This window comes from Acomys minous, assembly GCF_964271855.1.
Source record: "Acomys minous genome assembly, chromosome: 8".
NCBI classification, from domain to species: Eukaryota; Metazoa; Chordata; class Mammalia; order Rodentia; family Muridae; genus Acomys; species Acomys minous.
The window spans coordinates 70,294,169-70,319,332 of record NC_140489.1 but is presented as its reverse complement, the minus strand read 5'-3'; the positions used below and the strand labels follow the sequence as shown (position 1 = coordinate 70,319,332).

Sequence of the window (25,164 nt, the reverse complement as noted above, 5' to 3'; positions counted from 1 at the left end):
TTCTGTTCACAGTTGCATTAGCTGTGCCCACTGCTCCCAGAGGAAACTGACTTCCACACACCTTGATCTCAGTTCAACCAGGTAGACAGCAGTTACACTGGACAGTAGATGTTATACAACACAGCTTAGGTATTTCACACGGACAAGAAATTAGTATCAGAACGTGTCTCAGCGGGAAGTCTGAGCGGCGCTTCCTCTCCGTACTTTGAGATGTATCTAGAAAATTCACTGCTGTAGAAAATGAGGGGATGCCAGAGCTCTGGTGACTAGTTGCTGTAACACTGTACTTCTGGACGCTGTGGCAGTTTCATGATCTCTTTTGACATCATCAAGCATGAAAGTTCCTTCAGGATGACTTTGATGCTGTGGGAGTTCTGCCCTGCTGTGGTTCTTGGATCTACCACTCCATTCCAACTACTCACAGTGTTCATTTGACTTATGTTATTCATCTGACAGACGGTGGTGCTTCTAGGTATTTGGGCCCACATTCTATTTTAAGGCTTAATATTTGGTTTTCAAAATTGTTCTTGGAGGTTCAATTATTATCCCTGTCCATCTTGTAAGTGTCAGGGCCGTGGCCTCCTCTAGACCCCAGCTAGGTGTGCCCTTGCCTATTCCTTTCTGGTCTTCTTCCAGCTCTTCCAACACTTAGAAATTTCAAGGGACTTTCATTCCCTAGCCTGTGGTGGCAGCCAGTTTGTGTTTCTGCTGCTCAAAGACAGGCCACTTCTTCACTCCCTGCTACCCCCGCCCCTTGAGTTTCCTTAGCATGTGATATTTTGATATATTATAATTTATTCAGATTACACCCCAATGGTTATCCCATCACTTGAATCTTCCCCTTCCCACCCTCCCTGCCTCTTCTACCCTATTCCCTTCCACTAGACCTCTGGCAGAAGGGGTCCTCCTCCCCTACCACACGGCCACAGCCTACCAGGTCTCATCTGGATAGCGGGCTTCCCCTTCCTCTGTATTCAGGCCGGGCCTCCCTACCAAGGGAAACTGATCAAATCAGGGGAACCAGAGTTCATGTCAGAAGCTGTCCCTGCTTCCCCTACAACTGTGGAGAATGAGCTGTGCAATGGCTGGATCTGAACAGCGGGTCTAGTCTCACTGCATGCATTGTCCTTGGTTGGTGCAACAGTTTGTGTAGGTCCCCCTTGGTCCAGATTCTCCAGCCTTGATGTTCTCCTTGTGTGGCTCCTGAACCTTCTGTGTCCTTCCATCCCCCATTCTTCCAGACCATTCTCAGCCCTATACCAGGAGTCCAGTAACAAATCCCAGCATCTGCCCCATCCACCGTGGAGTCTCTCAGAGGACATCTATGTTGGACTAACAGCCACTTATAGTATGAGGATATACTATGCATGTCTTTCTGTGTCTGGATGACCTCACTCAGGATGATCCTTTCTAGTTCCATCGATTTATCTGCAAATTTCAAGATTTCCTCATTTTTAATAGCTGAGTAATATTCCATTGTGTATATATACCACACTTTTTTAAAATCACTTCTTCAGTTGAGGGACATCTAGGTTATTTCCAGGTTCTGGCATGTAATTTTTAAAACCTCTGGTTATTCTATATATTTATCCAATTGTACACAAACCATTGAAACAAAGTAGAAAACTATTAGAACTTATTAACTATAAAAATCAGTAAAAGCACAATATAAACTAATGAACACTATTAAATCTATGAATATTAAGCTATCTGTATGTTTTCTGTGTTTTGAAAATATGTGCTTCTTCAAATTTTATAATGAAAGTGGGTTTTGAATTCTCTCCTGACAAATGAATAGGATTTTAAATTCTATCAAAATACTTTTGAACAATCCCATTTTTCTATACTTCTTTAATAAGAGATTTTATTTGTTTATGTGAAGTTCCTGAAACCTTACATATTGTGACTTGGAAATGCAAATTAGCAAGGCACCTTGGATAAATGTTTAGAATTTATTATTAAATGTGATATACACATAATCTTAAATGTACCAGCTCCACCTGTGTTTACTCATCAGAATTGAAAACATACGTCTACTAAAACCTCAACTAGCAATATTCATAAGCCATCTCACAATATACAGAAAATGCACGCTACCTAAATACTAATAAAGGAATAGACAAAATGTGATGTATACTCACAACAGTATAAAAGCGATTAAATAAATATATTAATGATAGGATCAGTGATATGAATGTAAAAATATGATATTTTAATAAAGAATTATTACTCAAATAATACTAAGTGCATAATTTTAATAACAAGATTATTTTTAATTCCAACAAAATTATTCTGGGGTAAGAGAAATTTAAAACTAACTAACTCAAGTAAGGATGAGATGAATGGAAACTATCCTAAACAAACTTACTGGTGAAATAGTCAGGGTAGCCATATGGATGTATACAATGTCTTGTTAAAATCTTACCTAAATGTGTCTAAAATCAAAAGTATAACAAATACTTTATTCACTCTGTAGAAAATATTACAAATAAAGACATAAATAGTAATTTTAGTAATTTTCAAAATGTCTAGACCATGCAGAAAAGACAAAATAGACTTCATCTCAATTTACATTGGCCCAATACTGTTTTATCCCATGCATATAACTGCTCTTGTCACTTGAGAGAATAGAGCAGCAATTAAATGAAAAAGTAATATTTGTTTTTATTCATTCATTTTTTTCACTCAGTAGATTTGCTGTGATTACAGTGGTGTGCCAAGTCTCTACTTTTATACATAATTTTGCAGCATGAAATTTAATAAATTAACTGAATGCAGCTACATATCATAGAATGGTGATTAATGTTATGAATAAAAAGCAAAAATAATGTGAAATAATATGTTAAACATATGTTTGGGGATTTACTATGAGAATGATTGAGAAGCTTCCTTCTGGTAACATAATCCTTTAGAGGACAAATCTAAATTCACTGAGTGAGAAGATGCCAAAGAAAATGTATGTGATACATAAAACCAGAGGAAGCCTATAGCTAAATCCACATATGAGAGTATTCTCTTGGTGTTCCAATAACACAAACTATTGAGAGGATCATTGCCTAATCCAAGTATGTTATTTAGGATTCTATAGAAAACAGAACTAATTTGTGACTGTCTTAGAGGCTGTGGTCCAGCTAATTCAAGGAGGGCTGTCTACAAAGAAAAAGTTAAAAAAATCCAGTAGTTGTTCAGTCAGCAAGGCTGGATGTTTTAGCTTGTTTTCACAATAAGCCAGAATTGGATTCATGAAGAAATGGGGTCCAATGACAGTGGGCAAATGGACTTAGCAATGTGAGGGCAAGCCGGTAAAGAATAAAGGATTACTTCCTCTGTGTTCTTTCTATAGACTATCAGCAGAAAGTATGACCAGGTCAGATGTGGATCTTATCACTCAAATGACTTCAAGCCAATCTGTAAGAACTTTTACACTAAGAGAACTACGCAGTACAGAGTAATACAACCAATTCAGAGTCATAGCAATTTTTAGAATCTCTGGTGAAACATGTGTACTTTGACATAGATGATAGCATTTGTATCCTGTTGGTAGTATGTTTTACCATTCTTATAAAATGAAAATAGGATAAAATTAAACTATTTTGACAACACACACACAAACAAACAAATCCAGATTAAAAGTGGGACTTTCCAATTATTTTTTTAATTTATTCATTTCATATCCCAATTGTAGCCCCTTCCCTCATCTCTTCCTGTTCCCATCCTCCCTCCATCTTTCCCCCATCCCCATTTCTTAGTCTTCAAAAAGGGGGGAGCCTTCCTCCTCTACCAACTGACCCCAGTCTACCAAGTCTCATCAGGAATACCTGCATCCTCTCCCTGTGTGGCCTGGCTAGATCACCCAAGCAGGGAGAAGTGATCAAAGAGCAGGCAAATGAGTCTATGGCAGAGGACTTGCTCTCTTGCTGGGGGACTCACATGGAGACTGAGCTGCCTATCTGCTACATCTGAGCAGAGGGCCTATGTCCTCTCCATGCTGTCATGATCCCTCCAGTGGAGTCTGTATGACAAATGATACTGCACAATGCGAGGCGACGACCCCTGCCCAGGGAGAGCCTCCTGGAATAGGCCTGATGTCCCTGCCAGGAGTAACTGATTGCAGCCCCCCTTTCTTATTACTTATTGTTTTTGGAACATTCTGTCTGTGTTTTTACTTTCTTATAAGAACTTTTCAAATGTAACCGTGTTTCTCGGAGATGCCCCAAGTTGGGAATGCAATCAAGGGCCATTGAGGTAATTTTACCACCAAGTTCCTCTCCACTTGTTAATACAAACATGGCTAAGAATTAATCATTAGTTAATAGTTTATATTATGGCTCATAAATAAAGTGTTTAAGAAAACTCCAGATAGTGATGCGAAGCGCTAAGGAAAAAACTGTCTTGACTGACAGATGTTTGGCATAATGAGAAAATATTGACCTTTGATAAAGAGGGCACATATGTTCTGATACCAAGCTTATGACTTAGGAATGATGATTCAAGATTGATGACAACATTATTACTCTTCATCTTGTGTTTTCAATTGTATGAAAAAATGTAGCCACAAAAACACGCCCTGTTCCAAAAAAAAAAAATGTGTACAAAAACCTAGCTTGCTTGCCTGCAAAATGCATTCAGACATATCCTCTCCCCTGGGTTTGTCTGATGCTTAGAGAACTCTCATTCCCAAGGTGAGACAGTCTGCAGCACATGCATGGTCTTTTTTTTTTTTTTATGTGCTTTAGTCTCCACTGCCCCCTCTCCCGAGCCCAGATGTGTTGGCTCTGTTGGTCTTCCTGTGGAGCTCTTGTGCCCTCCAGTCCTGCTATCCCCCACTCTCTTCCATAAGATTCCATGAGCTCTGCCCAAAGTTTGTCTGTGATTCTCAGCATCTGCCTCAGTCCCCTGCTTGGTGAAGTCTTTTAGAGGACACCTATGGTAAGTTTCCATCATGTTTCCTCTCTTCAATTATTAAAATAAGAAAATCCAACAAGGTATACATAGAATCTTGGGTTTCAGTTAATTTTAGATGTAGTAAGTTGACAACCAATATTAGTGATCATAGGTATGATAAAGACATCAATCACATTTAGGGCTGAGTGTTCCAAAATCTCTTATTCTCTGCACATAGTCTTGTTTTGAATCTCTTTGTTAGCTACCATCTACCATAAAAGGAAGACTCTATGATGAGAGTTGAGAGATGTTCTGCCCTTTGGGTGAAGTAATATACAATTTGGAGTCATTATATTGATATATTTCTTTAGTAAAATAGTAGTAATAAATTTTCCCCATAACCATGGTTTATGTAGTCTCAGGTTCTTGGGCAATTGAGTGTTGTCCGGTACCAGTTTTAGCTTATAGAATGATCTTTAAATCCAGTTTGAAAGTTATTGGTTATTCCTATAACATCTGTGACGTTATTGTAACATTATACCTAGCTAGAATATCTCTGTTGTAGGTTTGTAGATGGGTGAAATGCTAATTAATTTTCTCCTCCACTAGTGTGTAAAGTACCTTCCAGTACTCTAAACCCTAGTCATTATAGGTTATTCTTCTGATTGGACACTAGCTCCATTTCTCCATGTTCATTACATATTAAGCTGTGTATTCAGCAATATATCCTTGCCATCGGATAATGCAAAGTAAACAATAACTTTGGCAATAGTGTCTGATGTTTTCAGGAGCAGCTATGGGACTACTTTAGCCAACAACGACCAAGATGTAATCCATTCCTGGGACTGGAAGTTGTACTTGGTACAATAAAACATCTAGTTAGGCCATTATCTTTCCCATTATATAATAATTATAAGTTGGCACATTGGGGTCTTCACTGTCAAGAACCAAGGAATAGTGCAAAGTCACACCATGCCACAGACCTCACACAACTGATTTATGGAGGAAAAGAATAGGACAGCAGCTACCTCTGAACAGGATGAGAGACAGTAGTGGCCTGGGCAGAGGGGAAGGCTTTTATAGGATCTTTAAAGCTAGTGGAAAAGTACAGCACAGGCCAAATACTGCTTGGCCATTCATAATGAATCATGAGGGTGGGGATTTCCAAGTCTCAGAGCTCTAGATCAGGCCAGGGGCAGAAGGTTTTTCATTAGCTTTTCAGGATATATTTCTCTCCTTTTTGCATAACTATCAGAGGTCAGGATAAAGATAATGTTATTGATAGATTATTTCCTACTGGTAGCTGTTTGTCCTTGGGTGAAACTTAATCTTCACAATCAGTGTGTGATCAGGAGTGTGGTCCTCTTGTACATCAATTAAGGGATGATGATCTTATAATAATAATAACTGATTACATATCTGGTTAGAATATTTTTAACTTGTTGTTGAAGAAATATAGACAAAAAGTTTATGAAGAATGAAAAGTTCCAGACATTTTACTTTACCAATTAAGACTCAGAAGCCAGATCTTGGGGTGAAAATTTGTTAGCTCAGACAGGCATAGAAAGCACACAGCTGACCTTCCTTGTCAGCTGACATCCCACAAGGAATATCCCTTTCTTATTCAGCTCATGAAACAGAAGGAAAAAGCCCAAACTTCTCTACACTGTATTAAATACCATTCACTCAATGTCCTTCCTTTCTGTTTAATCCCTGTCATCTGGTTTCTAGCTCTGCTTCTTGCCCTAGGGTTGACTTTATTTACCTCTTGGATTAAAGGTGTATGCTAGGGTTGAGCCCAAACCACAAGTACTTGTTTACAGTAAACAGAAAGCTCTTTGGTTAAAGGTGTGTGTTAGGGCTGAGCCACTCCATAACTAGAAACAGGTTGTTTCAGTTCACAGTCTCAGAGTTCACAATTGGATTAATTATGCTATAACATAGAAGTAGGCTGTTAAGAAGTGCAATATCCAATTTCATATTGAACTATCAATGATCTACTACTGGCTAGAAGCATCTACCTGTTCCTTATCTTTTTTGAAGATCTGTCTAGAATTGTTGGATAGTCTCTTTTATTAAACCCAATTGGTTGACATAGAATCAATATTATTCCTTGACGAAGAAGCAAACGCCACCCTTCTCTGCTGTTAATAGATGTAATTCGCTCTAGTTTTCTCTCATGGTTTTTAGTGGTTTGCATTGAAACTTGAAACAAAAAATTTTCTTAAAGCCACACAGTAATGTCCATGTCCTGCATAAAACAGGGGTTGAGTGTCCTTTAATATTGTAGAACTATTTTAGATAATGAATCGACCTATTGATAGATTTTGGTGTAACAGGTACCTTTTCTGGCATACCAATAGGCACTATAGATAGCCAGTTGTTCCCTATGCCAAGGAGTTTCCCTTTGACCTAACACTCCAGTCTTTTCTAGAGGATAAGGAGCAATATGTTCTTTTCTGCAACTACTTCTTTCTGAAATTGGGATATCCTGACCAGGCTCAGGAAGGCTGGAATGCTAGTCAAAGTCAGGGAGGGGATTCAGGTAATGGGGAAATCATAGAAAGGATCTGATTCACTGACCCAACTGAACAGACAAGGAGCAGTCACATCAGCTGGACGAGATCACATCAGATTTCAGCAAGTTCAGGGATCACAGCCATTTGTAACAGTTTGGAGTTTTCAGCTCATTCCTGCATTGGTGTCTGTCAGCTGAGTAGAAATCTGCTGAGACATATAAAGACTAGGGACAGAAGTTAAAATTTAGTAGCTTAAAGGAAAATCATACTTTTGGAATTTTCAGGTCCATTGTCTTGGTAGTTGGGAAAGGAAAGGAGTCCCAAGACCAAGGGATAGAGAGATTATATACTTAGGAATAGGCAAGTGGGAGAACTTAGGGTCCATTTATCTGGGGTCCATTGGACCTGTGAGGGTCAAGTCTTATGACTCACACAACTCCCTGAAGCTTACATAAATTTTTGTTTAGAGGAAGATATGACAGTCTTAGATATATTAGCATTCCTGTTTTTTGCAATCTGAACTAAAATCTACATTGTAGAAAAGGGACCTAGCAAGTGTCTCACCTTCATAACATAGCCAAAGCTCTGAGTTTAAAAGCAAGAATATTTTCTTTTGTCTGTAGACCTGGACAATTAGATTGGACACCAATGCTTTTAGCATGATGATAAGTACTTCTAAGTCTATACTTAGAAGACAACCAAAGGGAATTTATATTCCTGAGCTTGTTACTGATAATAGTAGTCAATGTTTTATTGGCTTATCAGAACTGTAACGATCAATATTAAAACTGAATCTTCGAACTAGAAGGGCAAAAAAGTCTGAAGCACGTTTCATTACCTCAGAAGGAAAATTTATTACTTTCTTATACCTTCACAACTTTCATTTACATACCTTAAAACTCTAGATTTCATATCCTCAGCACTATGAGCAAGTAAATCTTGTATATACAGTGATGACTGACCATTTATATTTTGCTCCTTTTTATACTAACATCAAAAAAAAAATAAATGGTAGATGAATTTGCTTCCTTTGAATGTAATTTTATTTAATAATAAACAAACAGTTACTAAGTATGCTTTATTATTCTGTGGTGTAAACAGTAAATGAATCAGGAAAGGCACTTTATGTTTTCTTGGTTTGTAGACAAGTTATATTAGTAAACTGTTATGAACTCTCCAGCTTATTCACTGTTACCTGAGTTTAATTACAGAAGTGGCCTTATATACTACTGTAGGAATTAAACACTGTAGAATGTAATATTCATAGTGTTTTAAGGACCAACTTTTAAACTATAATAATCCTATTGGTTGAAAACTCTATCATGCTATTTTTTAGTATGTATGCCTGGAAATACTTGTGAATTTGTTATGAATGAGTCAAGAAAGTAAGCAAGTCATTCAAAAAGTATTTTTTAAATGCACTGTACATCAAGGCCTGTGCTGCTCAGAATTCAAGACTATCTTGCTCTCAGGCAGAATTAAAGAACTGAAGTATAGCAGCTGTTCTAGAGCTCACATGGCTACTTTCTTACACCCTCTTTAACATCCTCAGACATTTATTGAAACTTTTTTAGACTTTAGATTTTACCAAGCTTTCACATTTTCCATCTAACCATTTACCAGATATATAAGTAGTCACTACTGAGAACAGGCATTGAGACATTCAACTGAGCCTGACCCATTTTTGTCTCAGCTCCCATATTTTCCACAAGACTTATGGATACACAGAAAACACGGACCCATTGGAATATACACAGACAGAAATGTTCCCAAATGAAGAGAAACTAGCAGGTAGGCAACATTTCACATTTTGCTCTAGACAGGAGCGAAAGATTTTTGTATTGGATGATGAAAAGAAGATAATGTTTGATTACTGCCTTAGTTAAGCTCTCTATTACTGTGAAGAGACATCATGACCCAAGGAACTCTTAAAGAAGGAAAACATTTAACTAGGGCTGGTTTTCAGGTTCAAAGGTTTAGCCCACTATCATCATGGAGGGAAGCATGCTAGGACGCAGGCAGACTTGGTACTAGAGAAGGACTTTAGAGTTCAACATTGGAATCAGCAGGTAGCAGAAGAGAATAAGCCTCTAGGCCTAGATTGAGCTTTGGAAACCTCAAAGCCCACAACCAGTGAAACACTTCTTCCATAAGGCCACACCTACTCCAAAAGGCTATACCTCCTAATAGTATTACTCCCTACGAGCATATGGGAAGGTTCACTTTCAGTCAAACCAGCATAGCTATAGAGAGATTTTGGGTATCCCATACCCAGGGACATACTGGAGAGGACAGGAAGGGAAAAGATATGTAATGTTGTGAAACTTAGAGATGGAAGATGGAAATAGCTGGTGAGCCTGTGGGTCAAGAGAATGAAGAAAACAAAGCAAAGACAGACTCCAACTTTGGTTAAGAGGACCTTCCCCAACAAGGAAACAAGATAGATTGGTACCACTAGTAGGAGTAGGTAAAGAGGAAACCCCTAAAGATACATCTAAGCAGTAGGGTTTGGTAAGTGTAGTAAGGCTGTCCTTGACAATAGTGCCACAAGAAGGGAGATAGGTCCTCAAATCTCCATCTGGACTGAGTAAATAATCCTGGTGTCTAGAAGGAATGAGATAGGTTGCTCTAATACTATGATAACTATCTGTGGCTCCTGTTGGAGATGGTAGTGGTCGACCAAGGGGGCCTGGGACCCTCAGTTGTCCATGACCAGGCCTAAAATGTCAGCCAGAGGGTGATCTTGGCCTGATGCTCCCATGCCACAAGAGAATGGGTTAAGTCAATGGATTAATGTCCATTCTGATGTCACTTTGGACATGGTCAAGGTAGTTTTTGAGGGATTGGACAAGCCCAGGCCCAATGATCCTCTGATTTGGGGATTGGGAGGTAAGGGAGTCTGGAAAGTTGCTATGCTATGGTCTGTTGAAAGGCCATAGCCAACATAAGGTATTTTTGTTTGGGGGTTTATTCACATCTCCCATGACACACTTTGAAAGCCATCTCTAAGACCTTGGCCTGGAGTTAGGGGTCCTCTCTCTGTGCCTCTAAGTTTCGTCCTACTGTCAGAGAAACTGGGAGAAGAAGTAGGCCATGAGGAGTTATTTTCCATCAAGGGTCTCAGGATCCAGAGTGGTATATTGTAAGAGGGCTTTTATACGTTGGCCTAGGAATTGAAACAGGCTGTGTGTTTATCCTGGATGATTTCTTGTTTGTTTGTTTGTTTTTCATAATTTAACAATTTGGTTGCAGCCTTATGGGACTTAGCCAGGAGGAAAGCTATACATTGGTACCTAACATGCCTCCTGGGTTACTGCTGCATGAGCAGCATTAATTTGATGAATTTCATCTTCATGTATCATATAGCCTCATGCCAAACAAACAAAAACAAACAAACAAACAAACAAAATGGGATTTACTTGGGATAAACTGGTTTACACATGACCTCAACATTTCCCCTACTTGTACAAACAACAAGCTTATCTTGACTAACTTATCTTTACCCACATTCCTAGTTGGGTTATAGTTATTATTGCTGTGATGAAACACCATAAACTGAAAGAAACTGGGAGAGGATAGGGTTTATTTCACTCACATTTCCATAAAACAGTTCATCATCAAAAGTATTGATAGCAGAAACTCAAGCAGGGTAGGAACTTGGAGACAAGAGATGATACAAAAACCAGGGGAGAGGGCTGATTACCTGTTTGTTACTCATAGCTTCATCAGCCTGGCCACATCCACATTGGTCTGGGACCTAAAGGCTTGCCCACAGTTGGATGTTATAGAGATATTTGTCGGCACCGCACCGTCCAGTGGAAATAAGACACCAACAACCAGACTTCTTCTCGAGATCTTTACTCAGGATTAAGCTCAGTGGGAATGGCCCCAAAGAAGGGAAGGGCCAAGCTTAAGTACAACTCAAGGGCCAATCAGCTCATGCTAGGTGCCACCTCCTCATAGGTCCGTGTCAGAGCAGGACTGCTCATCATCAGATCACCAGTTACCCTTGCACAGCCTTTTGCCATATATGGACTTGTTTATCTTAGAGAGCGCTCGCCGTCAGGATGGCGGAAACCTGCGCCTTGTTAAGGCGCGGCACCTCGCAGCTCTCCAGATATTTTCTCAAATGAAGGTGCCCTGTTTCTGATGCCTCTAGCTCGGGTCAAATTGACATAAAACTAACCAGCACACCCACTTTGACAACCCATTATATTCTGTTGTAGTAATACAATATCACTCATTGTCTGCTAAGTGTTATAAAAGAGCATGGGGTATTGAATCCATTAAAAATAAATAATAAAGCTATGTAAGTTAATATACCAGAGTGTGCAAATAGGATGTAGGGACCATACTATCTCCATTCAGTCATTCTGTGCCTCCTTTTCTTTCCCAAAGTTTCTATGTCTTCCTTTACCAGTCTTCCCTGCTTGCTTATATGGGCTTATAAGGGTCAAGGTGGCTGAGCAATATCTGTGACTTTTGCTACATATCAAGTGTGCTATGTTCTTCAAGTGCACATCAAGCCAGGTGGTTGACATTACTGGTACTTGGTTTAAGTTTGCTATACCTGTCATAAAAGTGGGTACTTTACGGCTATTTACAAGTTGCTAATTGCCTTTCCTCCTGCCTATAAGCCAGACACAAATGATTTCAATTTTTACATTTACCAAACATTGATGGGGAAATGTTCGCAGGTTACAAAAAAAACAAAGAAATCTCTGCTACATTTCTCACATACTCTCTGAAGAAATTCTGGAGTAGAGTTGCTTTAAAACAATGGTGTCATAAGTTAATATAGTCTCAAATTTTTATTACAATAAAAATGTTAGCAGCAGAGAGAATAATTTTAACAAATTTAAAAATGCCAAGCTATGAATTTTTCATAACTGAATAAAATATTAAAAGTACCAGTAATCTCTGAAGGATTAGGCACTCCAGTATAATATTACAAACTGAAAGATATAGTAAGTTGTATTTTATTTGTTTTTGGCATAAAATGATTCCTGATATCAACAACTTATGACAAGAAAAGCTCCCTTTGGTAGATGCATCATAGCTTTTAAAAGAAAAAAAAAGGACTTGTTAATTGGATTAGCATTGTTTTGTAACTTTAATGAATGAATGGTGAAGAAGAAAGGAAAGAAGTATGGTCACATGTCCCTTGGAGGGGGAGACCTGGTGGCACTCAGAGGAAGGACAGCAGCTTACCAAGAAGAGACTTGATACCCTATGAGCATATACAGGGGGAGGTAGTCCTCCTCAGGAACAGTCATAGGGGAGGGGAGTAAGGGGAAAATGGGAGGGAGGGAAGAATGGGAGGATACAAGGGAGGGATAACCATTGAGATGTAACAAGAATAAATTAATAAAAAAAAAAGAAGTATGGTCACATGTGAGAAGGATTGCACTTCATGACCCGCTAGAGAAATGTCAAACAAATGTACAGTTTTGCTCAAACTTCTACTTCCCAAACAATAAGCAAAAAGAAACAACAGCAATAGAAGCTACAACAACAAGTGTGTGGTTAAAAACAGAGAAATATAGCAACACACAACATAATTCACAGTGAAAATTTCTTAGGAAAATTTACCTACCTTTATCAGTATAAAGAAAGTATAGAAGATAAAGAAAAATATGGAGAAGAATATCTTTTAAAAGGAACTTAGGAAGCCAATTAACCATTTGAAATGTAAAGCTTACATTTTACTATTTGTAAAACTTGCTTCAAATAGTTTGGGAGACATAGAGGATGAGGATGTAGGCAAAATAAGACTGGAGAAGACTAGATACTTTCAAAAGCTGAGCATATTGGAATATTACACTATTGCCTCCACTCTGGTCCATTACTGACAATTGTAGTGGTTTAAAGGAGAACAAAACAATAGAATGCTATAGCATTTTGTCTATGTCCTGAATAACTACCAAAGAGGATATAAGAATGCACATGTTGATGACTTAGAAAAAAAGTAATAAACCAATTGCACCAGATTAAATAAATTGAAGTCACAAAATGATACCTTATGATTCTTTCTTTATTAAATATGGAGACATGAACTACTTTTTCATCTTTACAATTTAAAAGGTAAATAAACATATTAATCAAAGACAAACAAAACAAGTAAGCCAATAAAGGAAAAAGTGGAACACTTGGATTGGATTACAGATGATAATTTGATCAACAGAAGAACTGAATAATTCAGTCTTTAGAAAGGATACTAAAAGCAAAATTGTAATCATAGTTAAAATGAAAATTAAATTTAGTTACAATAGATACAAGAACTAAAGTAATGAGAGGAACATTTCAAATTCTGTATTAGTGTGTTAGAACATATTAGCAAGACTAAATCGTACCAGCATTTTTGAAACATCCTATCATCACATCTAGTTTTATACTAAGAATGAAAGCCCAAATCAGTTTTAAGATGCTTATTAATATATCATATTAACCGTCAATAAAAGCCCTAAAACACTAAGTGTCTCTTTTTAGACATTCATCTAAAATATAAAGAGAACAGCTCCACATACATACTTCTGGCTCTGCATCAAATCAGCAACTTGATTTTGTTATTTCTACAGTTCCTAGTTCTCTATCTTATTCTGGATTGCATTATCATAATAACGCTTACATTTATTTATTTGCTAAAGGTAATAACTCGATGATGAGACAGTTCAGTGGTTAGTCATAGGCTATCCGAGCCTGAGGACCTGACTGTAGAAGTCCACTGCCCATGTAAAATATTCCCAGACAAGGCAATAAGCGTCTGTAATTCCAGCTCTGGGTAGCAAAGTCAGACAGATGACATGGCCAGGCAGCCAGCCTAGCCAAATGTTGAGCTCAAGGTTCAGGAAGAGATGCTGTCTCAAGAAAATGCAACAAAGTGAGGTGGAGAGAAGATTGAAGACAACATCCCCATATTAGTCTCTGGTTTCAAAATATACCCTCTCATTTAAGCACACATTTTCATATAATACATGCACGAACACACACACACACACACACACACACACACACACACAAATAAAAATAATGAGTTAATTTCCTTCATTCCAGTTTCTGTTTCATTCATTAACTTGGTCTTCATGTGGGTCCCCTAACAAGAGGAACAGGGGCTATCTCTGACATTGGCTCTGTTGCCTGCTTTTGAATCACCTTTTCCAAGCAAGGCTGGTTTTTCTGGCCTCGATGTGCCCATGTAGGTTTGTATGAAGGGAGGGGGGTTCTCCTCTTTTCTGAAGAGAAGGGAGATGGTGTAAAGGGAAGAGATAGGGAGGCAGGACAAGGAAGTGAGGAGGGAGGGGGCTGTGATTGAGATGTTAAGTAAAAAAATAAAAACAGTCAACAATTGTTTAAAAGAATGTCCAACTTGAATTTAATGTAATTACAAATAAACTCTAAATTTTTTAATGATTATATTAATTTGTTTTCACTATTAAGATATCTGTGTATTCACTCTACTTTTGTGTCTGTTTTTCTTTGGTTTCATTCATTATTTCAGAAAAACAAAAGTAAACAAAGAGAATCTGTTGAAATAAGGTTATTGTATAATTCAAATGCTGACTTATTTAACCCCCTCCCATATCTGGTTAAAAATCTTGTTTTGAGAATCTCCTTTCTCAATATTGTATAAATTCTGCTCCTCAATTGTCCCTCCTATGCCAAAAACACAGCTTAGAGCCAATCACTGAGCAAGAGAGAGTATAAGGCTGAGCTTCCTGCCAGCCAGTGGGGGAAGAGTTATAACAAAAGTAGGGTATCACCCACAAGCAGAGGTACAGGAGATATAAAGAAGATTCAGCTGGAGCAAAGAAACGAAAAAGCTAAAAGGCAAGTAACTTGGGGATTTTGGCAAAGATGTAGTCAGGATAACACAGAGGGTTAAAAACAGCCTTAAGCTGTTCAAGATTTTGTTGTAAAGCTTTATAAACAATTATAAAAAAGAATCCAAATTATTTGTGTGATAGCAGGATTAAGAAATAAAGTAAGAGAAACAAACAGTTATATAAAAATAACCATAATAAGAACCCTTCTCACTGCCATCACTGGTGCATAAGCATACCTTCCTATTTTCATGATTTTTATGACTTCCATGATCATGTGGTACATATATTCCAATGAATGTTGTTTATTTACTATCTTACTTCACAGAAGGAAAGCTCTATAAGGTGGGATCAGTTTCATTTTTCTTTCCTTTTTTTTTTTTTTTTAAGTTTTTGGTCTTTACACTTAAATTCATGGGCATATATGGATGTTCACTTAATAGCTGTTGGATACTTGCAGTGGATCATTAAGTGACGTTATACACACAGTATATGAATCATAATCAAGATCATGGTCTCACGTTTCAGCACCCAAGGAAGAAAATCACATGAATCATTCTAGTAATGAAGGAGAGAGAGGGGGGAGGGGCAGGAGTAGTAGAAAGAATACAATCACAAAGAGAAAACTCAGTAAAGACAAAGCACAAATTGCCCAGTGTCAGCACTAACAACATTCTTTTGTCGTTGATGAAACAATTACGGATATTACCTCTTCTTTCCCAAATTTTAGAATTTAAATAGTTGTTGATGACAAATGATACCTAATATAATTCTTTTTTTCATCCAATACACCAAAAGTTTAGCCCAAGATATTATGCACATCAATAAGGCTAGATGGAATGAAACAATTTGGCAAATTAGACACTATAAGCAATGTTTCAGAACGTAAGTATCCAAGACTGATGTATGTCCTTGAAAGCACATGGCTGCAGTATCTCTATGGGTCTATCTATAGCACAGTGCTGTGCCATATACAACAATCCACATTACAGAATGAAAAAAAGGAAACTTGGCTTTAAATCCTGCATTTACTTTTTTATGTATGTAATCTTACAGAGCTAATGTAACTGATTCTAAGTCTTAGTTTCTTCATGCCAAATATTCAGTTAAATCATTTTCTGATTTGATTGTGAGGCTTAATTATAATAACGCCTTCAAAAATACTTCTGATCACTAATATTTAATAAGTAAGTCAATGCTAGGCATGACAGTAGGCACCTACAATCTCAGTACTCATGAGGCAGAGGCAGGCAGATCTCTATGAATTCAAAACCAATATGGCCTATATAGTCACTCCGGTCTGCAAGGGCTACATAATGAAGCTCATCTTTAGATAAATTTTGAAAAACTTCTTTTATTCTTTAAAATAAATATTTGATTTAAAATATTAGATTATAAAAATAGACTTTAGTTTTATGGTCTTTACACACAGAGAGAGAGAGGGGGGGAGAGGGAGGGAGGGGGGTAAAGGAAGAGGGAGAGGGAGGGGGAGAGAGAGAGAGAGAGTAAAGACAGAAGATGACGTAGTTGACCTTGAACATCTGATCATCCTTTCTTTACCTCTCAAGTGCTAGGATTATAGGTGTTCACCAGCTACATGCAACACTACATAAATATTTTTAAATTAGAATTACTCATCTTATTGTCATAGGTTTTAAATATCACAGAAACTGCATTTGTTAGTAATTAAGAGCTGGATAAAACCATGGACTAAAGGCTTTGTGTGTGGCTTTAAGCTTGAAACACAATATCTGCAAACATATTAGATTTCTAATCTCTAGATTAAGGTTAGAAGAAAGACAATTTCTGATGCAACACTTGGATATAAGAAGCTATGTGTGATTTCTAAACTGTCACTTTTTAACTTGGTGAACTGTAACTATTGACTGCCTCACCCAGCATATGCCAAATATTCTTAGGAACCATTTTGAACCATTATGATAAATTGTGTCTTCATCACAGCATGTATAATATCTACTTTTCTACTCACTAAAGTAAGACATTTTTAGTGGTTCTTTCCTAAATAATAAAAGCAAAAGAAAATTACTTAAAATTGACTGTATTTATTTTCTCCATACAGGAAATCACAACAGATCAAGAATATTCATGTTTTACAAAGGGTTTAACTTAGAATTTTAAAGATTGAGCTACTATTAGTTGTCTCTGGCTGAAGACTGATGCCTGCTGAAAGTTAAAAATAGGGGTGATTTTACATTGTAGCCTAAAGAATGGCTTTCCTGGGGCTGAGGAGGATGTCTCAGTAGGTGAAATGCCTACTGCGCAAGTATGAATACTCTAGTTCAGATAGATAGAACCCACATAAAAATCCAGAAAATGGTGACATGTTTCAGTAAGCCAAGCACTAGGAAGGCAGTGACTGGAGAAACCCTAGAGCTGGCTGAACAGCATGTCTAATCCATCTCTGAGCCCTGGATTCAACAAGAAAAAATGTTTCAAGATACCAAGGAGGAAAGCAATAGAGACATTCAGGTTTCCACACTAACCTGCCACTTCCTCATGTACAGGTACACCCCCAAACACAGATGCAGACACATTCACATGGAATCCAGGCAGCTGCACACCTACCTGCACAAACGCACAAACACATACACATACAATACATGCACCTTTACACCCACACTCACATATACACAAGCACATACATATTTAGTACACACATTAATGCACGCACATACGTCCTTGCATACATTCACACACAGCTTTCCTTCATAACCTCAATAAATAGGAAATGAGTTTATATACGTGGCAGTTTTTAGTGTTTTCAAAAACTGTGAGAGGAGGATTATGCACCTCTTTTATGACCGAAAGAAATCTGCCCATGCATTAATACTCAGCAAAATAGTTGCCTTATAACTGCTGACTTGCATGACTGAAGAAAATCGAACAAAAACTGAAGTATGAAAGGAAAATTCTATAGACATATATACATTCTAAGGGTTTCCTTTAGTAAGTCATTAATAAGTAAAAATGGCCACTTAATCATTAATTTCATACATACTCCCAACATAGCATTTATATTTACCAACCATCTGACTTAATAACAAAAATGGCTCTGATAATAAAATTTAAGAGACTGCAGTTTGCAGTTTGCACAACCACAATTTAGTGTTTTTCCTCAAACAAGCATTAAGTAGTGAATGTATTCTCCTGAAGCTGACTTCAGCAGGGACCATGATTAGGGTCCTATGGTTCTGCTGCTACTGAAGAAGGTAACCACCTATTGATGAGGATAAATTAACTCCCTGCAGGTGGAGAGCTTACCTTTTGCTACCTGTTTCAATGCACTGGGCCCAAATTTGCAAACTCTCCCACTGATAAACAGGCTTTTGTAATTCAAAGGGTCTTGCAAAACTTCTAGTAAATTTTCAAAGGAAAACATTAAGCTATTCAAAACCAAAGGCTGTACCAACTGCAATTTAAGCAAGTTTATGGAGGACAAACACCAGGGATGAACCGAAATAGTCAGTGAGTCACTCAGAAAAAGCCTGGGAGCTCCTTTTTTACCCATCTTTTTGCTCAGGGCAAAAAATTAAAATCTTACACATTTTGGAAAATACAAGTGTTCTTAAAGTAAAATGAAGAGATACACAAAGCTCAAAGTTGAGAGTGGCTATTCAGTTATACAACTTTCCTTTATAAATGTACCATAAAAGACAAATTTTTAGTGGAAAGAGAAAATTTTCTAACAGTGCACAGTGTCCTTAATATTCCTCAATTTCACCTGGCCATGAGACAAGGACTTTCAAACTTTTGAAACTTTCCAGCTAAAATTAGCATTTAAGCTTTCTGTGCACCTATTCTGACCATGAGGACAAACGAAATTCACTCTATGCCACAGACAGCTCTGCACAGATACATGATGCATTGCTTGCAAATAACCTGACCCCCACAGTTCAGCACTACAATAGATGAAATGTCCAGTTGTGTGTTCTGCTACCCAAAAGTTTGAGGAATCATATTGCACAATGTAACTCATTGATTTCTAGATTTTCTGGGGGGAAAAAAGCTGTTATATCAAAGTTATACAAAGAATGTTTACTGATGAAAGGGATGGTTACATGTAGCAAAACTAATGAACAGTTACCTTTTGCCTTAGTAGTCTTGATTAATATAAGACATTGTGGTTCTAAGAGAGAGAGCTTTGCCTTTCCTGCCAAATTAATATTTAGCCTCTGAATCTATGATTGAGAAAACACCCTCCTTGTTCTGTTCTAAAAATAATTCCCTCCCTGAGACCAAATTGTCTCACCTGAGTTGAGGTCTATGGATAAAGCCATTGGAAAACAGGATGAAAACCTCCACTACTGAATGAGATATATAAGTATTAAAAGTGAAAAGAAGATCCATGCATTTGCCTGCAAATTTCATGATGTCCTTGTTTTTAATAGCTGAGTAGTATTCCATTCTGTACATGTACATAATTTCTTATTTTAATTTTATTTTTATTAATTTATTCAGGTTTCAACCCAATTGTTATCACATCACTTGTATTCTCCCATTCCTCCTTCCCTCCTGCTTTCACCCTATTCCCCTACCCTAGTTCTATGACCGAGGGGCACCTCCTCCTCCACTATGTGGCCATAGGCTATCAAGTCTCATCTTGGTAGCCTGCTTTTTCATTCTCTGAGTGCCATCAGGCCTCCCCACCAAGGGGAGGTGGTCAAATATAGAGCACCAGAGTTCATGTAAGAGTCAGTTCCCGCTCTCCACATAACTGTGGAGAATGTCTTGTCCATTGACTAGATCAGAGTAAGGGTTCAATGTTTACTTCTTGTATTGTCCTTGGTTAGTGCAATAGTTTAAACAGACCTCCCTGGGCCTCAATCCACTCATCAAGAAGTTCTTCTTGTAGGTTTCTAGGACCCTCTGGGTCCTTCTATTTCCCCATCTCCTATATTTCTCTTACCTAGAGTCTCAGTAGGATGTCCTCACATCTATGCCAAGCTCCTGGTAAGTGAAGACTTTTGTAGGACATGCCTTTTGGGCTAGTGTCCAATTATAAGTGAATATATACCATGTGAGTCTTTCTGCTTCAGGTCAACTTACTCATTATGATCACTTCTAGTTCCATCCATTTGTCCACAAATTTCAGGATTTCCTTGTTTTTTACAGCTGAGTAGTATTCCATAGTGTAAATGTACCACAGTTTCTTTATCCACTCTTCTACTTGGGGACATCTAGACTGTTTCCAGGTTCTGGCTATTATGAATAAGGCTGCTATGAACTTGGTTGAGCATATGTTCTTATAGTGTGGTGGAACATTTTCTGGGTATATTCCAACGAGTTGAATAGCTGGGTCTTGAGGAAGCCCTATTCCCAATTTTCTTAGAAAGCTCCAGATAAATTTCCAAAGTGGTTGTACAAGTTTGCATTAACACGAGCAATGAAGGACTGTCTTTCTTTCTCCACATCCTCACCAGCATGTGGTGTCACTTGATTTTTGATCTTAGCCATTCTGATGATGTAAGATGCAATCTCAGAGGCATTTTGATTTGCATTTCTCTAATGACTAAAGATGTTGAGCACTTCTTTAAGTGCTTCTCAGCCATTCAATATTTCTCTTTTGAGAATTCTCTCTTTAGTTCTGAGCCCCATTTCTCAATTGGGTTATTTGGCTTGGTTGTGTTTACTTTCTTGAATTCTTTATATATTTTGGATATCAGATGTAGGGTTGGTGAAGATCTTTTCCCAGTCTGTAGGCTGTCACTTTGTTCTGTTGACAGTGTCTCCTGCCTTACAGAAGCTTCTAAGCCTCATGAGGTACCATTTATTAATTGTTGACTTTAAGGCCTGGCCTGTTAGTGTTCTGTTCAGGAAGTTGTCTCCTATTCCAATGTGTTCTAGGCTCTTCACCACTCTTTTTTCAAACTGATTTAGTGTCTCTGGTTTTATGTTGAGGTCTTTAATCCACTTGGACTTGAGTTTTGTGCATGGTGACAAATATGGGTCTAATTGCATTTTGTACATGTAGATATCCAGTTAAACCAGCACCATTTGTTGAAGATGCTATCATTTTCCATTGAATAGAATTTGCTTCTTTGTCAAAAATAAAGTGACCATATGTTTTGGATTCATTTCTGGGTCTTCAATTCTATTCCATTGATCAATCAGCCTATTACTGTTCCAGTAGCATACTGTTTTAATTACTATTGCTATATAACACAGCTTGAGATTGGGTATAGATATTCCTCCTGAGGATCTTTTATTGTATAGGACTGTTTTAGTCACTCTGAGTTTTTTTTTTGTTTTTCCATGTGAAGTTGAGAATTGATCTTTCAATGTCTTTAAAAATTGTGAGGTATTTTGATAGGGATTGTATTAAATCTGTAAATTGCTTTTGATAAGATGACTATGTTTTTACTATGTTAATTCTTTTGATCCATGAACAAGCAAGATCCCTCCATCTTCTGACATCATGTTCAATCTCTTTGTTCAGAGATTTAAAGTTTTTTTCAAACAAGTCTTTCAGTTACTTGTTTAGAGTTACTCCTAGATATTTTATATTGCTTGTGGCTATCATGAAGTGTGTAGTTTTCCTAATTTCTTTCACTTCCACTGCATGTTTGTCATTTGTATATAGGAAGGCTATTGACTTTTCAGAGTTAATTCTGTATGCAACCAATTTGCTGATGTTGTTTATCAGCTGTAGGAGTTCTCTGGTGGAATTTTTGGGGTCACTTATGTACATTATCATATCACCTACAAATAGGGATATTTTGACATCCTCCTTTCCTATTTGGACCCCTTGATCTCTGTTTGATGTCTTATTGCCCAGGCTAGAACTTCAAGAATTATATTGAAGAGATACGGAGAAAATGGGCAGCCTTATCTATTCCCTGATTTTAGAGAAATTTCCTTGGGTATCTCTCCATTTAATTTAATGCTGGCTATTGGCTTGCTCTATATTCTTTATTATATTTAGGTAGTTGCCTTGTATCCCTGATGTCTCCAAAACTTTGAACATGAATGGGTGTTGGATTTTGTCAAATGTTTTTTCTGCATCTAAGGAAATGATCATGTGGTTTTTTCTTTCAGTTTATTTACATGGTGGGTTACATTGATCTATTTCTGTACATTAAACCATCCCTACATTCCTGGAATGAAACCTACCTGGTCATGATGAATGATATCTTTTATATGTACTTGTAATAATTTTGCAAGTATTTTACTGAGTATTTCTGCATCATGAAAGAAATTGGTCTGAATTTCTTTCTTTTTTTTTTTTTTGTGGGTCTTTATGTGGTTTAGTTATCAATATGACTGTGGCTTCATAGAGTGCATTTGGAAGATCTGGTAGAATTCAAGCCCCAGGCTTTTTTGTTGTTGTTGTTGTTGAGAGACTATCAATGATTGCTTCTTGTTTCTCTGGTTGAGATAAGACTATTTAATTTTTTATCTGATCTTGATTTAATTTTGGCAAGTGGAATCAATCAAGAAAATTGTTCATTTCCCTTAGATTTTCAAATTTTGTGGCATATATGCCTTTACTGTAGGATCTTATGACTCTGTATTTCTTCAGTTTTTTTGTTATGTCTCGCTTTTCATTTCTGATTTTGTTGATTTGGATAGTGTCTCTCTGCCTTTTAGTTAGTTTGATTAATGGTTTGTCTATCTTGTTGACATTCTCAAAGAAGCAGCTCTTTGTTTTGTTGATTCTTTGAATTGTTCTCCTTGTTTCTAATTTATTGATTTCAGCCTTGATTTGATTATTTCCAGATGTCTACTCCTCTTGGATGCTTCCGCTTTTTTTCCCCTAAGGCTTCCAGATGTGTCATTAAGCTGCTTATGTGGGATGTCTCCAATTTCTTTATAAAGGCACTTAGTGCTATGAATTTTCCTCTTTGCATTGCTTTCAATATGTCCCACAAATTTGAGTATGTTGTTCCTTCAATTTCCTTGCATTTCAGGAAGTCCTTTATTTCTTTCTTTATTTCTTCTCTGACCCAGGTGTCATTAAGGAAAGAGTTATTTAATTTCCATGTGTATGTAGGCTTTTTGTTATTTCTGTTGTTGTTGAAGTCCAGCCTTAGGCCATGGCGATCTGATAGGATACAAGGTATTATTCGAATCTTCTTGTATTTGTTGAGGCTTGCTTTGTGACCTACCATGTGATCAGTTTTGGAGAAGGTTCCATTGGGTGCTGAGAAGACAGTATAATCCTTTATGTTCGGGTGAAAAGTTCTGTAAATATCTGTTAGATCCATTTGGTTCATGGCGTTAGTTAATGATGTTATTTCTCGTCTTAGTTTATGTTTCAGTGACTTATCCTCAACTGAAAGTGGAGTGTTGAAGTCTCCCACTATTAATGTGTGGGGATTGATGTGTAGTTTAACCTTTTTAATAGTTCTTTTACAAATGTGGGTGCCCTCGTGTTTGGAGCATAGACATTCAGAATTGTCTGTGATGTTATCTTGATTGATTTTACCTTTGATGAGTATGAAGTATTCTTCCTTATACCTTTTGACAAATTTTTGTTGAAAGTCTATTTTATTAGATAATAAAATGGCAACACCAGCTTGCTTCTGTGACCATTTGCTTGGAATATATTTTCCAGCCTTTACCTTGAGGTAATGTCTGTCCTTATGGGTGAGATTTGTTTCTTGAATGCAGAAGAATGTTGGATCTTGTTTATGCATCCATTCAATTAGTCTGTGTCTTTTTTTCTGGAGAGTTGAGACCATTGATGTTGAGAGATATTAATGACAAGTGACAGTTAAGTCACTTAATTTTGATGTTGATTACAGTAGAGAGTTTGTGTGATTGTGTTTTTGTAATGTTGTAGTTATGTTTTTCCTGTGTAATTTTGGTTGTGGCTTGTTACTTTGGGGTAGAATTTTCTGTCTAGTAACTTCTGTAAAGCCAGATTTATGGATAGGTACTGTTTGAATTTATTTTTGTCATGGAATATTTTGTTTTCTCCATCAATGGTTATTGACAGTTTCTCTTGGTATAGTAGTCTGGTCTGGCATCTGTGGTCTCTTAGTGTTTTCAGGACCTCTGTCCAGGCTTTTATGGTCTCTGCTGAGGTGTCGAGTGTAATTTTGATAGGTTTGCCAAAGTATGTTACTTTGCTTTTTCTCTTGCCACTTTTAATATTTTCTTTGTTCTGTATATTTTGTGTTTTTATTATTATGTGTCAGGAAGACTTTTCCTTTCTGTCCTATTCTATTTGGTGTTCTGTAAGCCTCTTGTATGTTTATATGCATCTCCTTCTTTAAATTGGGGAAATTTTCTTCTATGATTTTGCTGAAGATATTTTCTGGGCCTTGGAATCGGCCTCTTCTCTTTTCTGGATGCCTATTATTCTCAGGTTTGGTCTTTTCATGGTGTCCTTGATTTCTTGGATATTTTGTGTCAGGAATTTTTTCAGATTTAGCATTTTTTCTTTGATGGTTGCTTCGAGTTCCACAATTGTATCTTCTAGTCCCGACATTCATTCCTCCATTCTTTGGTTTTGTTAGAGAAGCTCACTTCTATGTTGCTTACTTTCTTCTCTATGGTCTCTCACTACTGTTTATCTTCTATCTGTGCTTTTATCACTGTTTTCATTTTCATCTTCAGATCTTTAACTGTTTTATTGATTTCCTTCATCTGGTGGTTTGTATTTTCCTGAATTTTTTCCAGTGCCTATCTATAGGCCTTTTTTAATGTCTTCCACTTGTTTGGCTGCATCTTCCTACATTTGATTATGGATTTCATTCATTTCCTCCATTATCATCTTCATTACTAAGGATTTGAGGTCATTTTCTTGTATTTCTATTTTGCTTGAGTTCTCAGGGTTGCTTTCTTTGGGATAGCTGGGATCTAGGGATGCCGAATTGTTTTGGTTTTTATTGTTTGCATTCTTATGCTGTCCTTTAGTCATCTTGCTGTCTCTAATGTTGGGTGGTAGCTTCTGGTGTCCTTCACTGGTCTTTGAG

The 25,164-nt window shown here is 37.3% G+C and overlaps 1 pseudogene across 1 annotated transcript; it reads right to left on the bottom strand.

The window, feature by feature from the left end:
• Nucleotides 1–266: 266 nt before the first annotated feature.
• Nucleotides 267–1,296, bottom strand: LOC311604117 (ubiquitin-conjugating enzyme E2 variant 1-like; annotated as a pseudogene). The gene is made up of 2 exons: nt 1,261–1,296; nt 267–526 (listed from the first exon to the last, which is right to left on the bottom strand). The product of its transcript is annotated as a ubiquitin-conjugating enzyme E2 variant 1-like (transcript).
• Nucleotides 1,297–25,164: the final 23,868 nt, after the last annotated feature.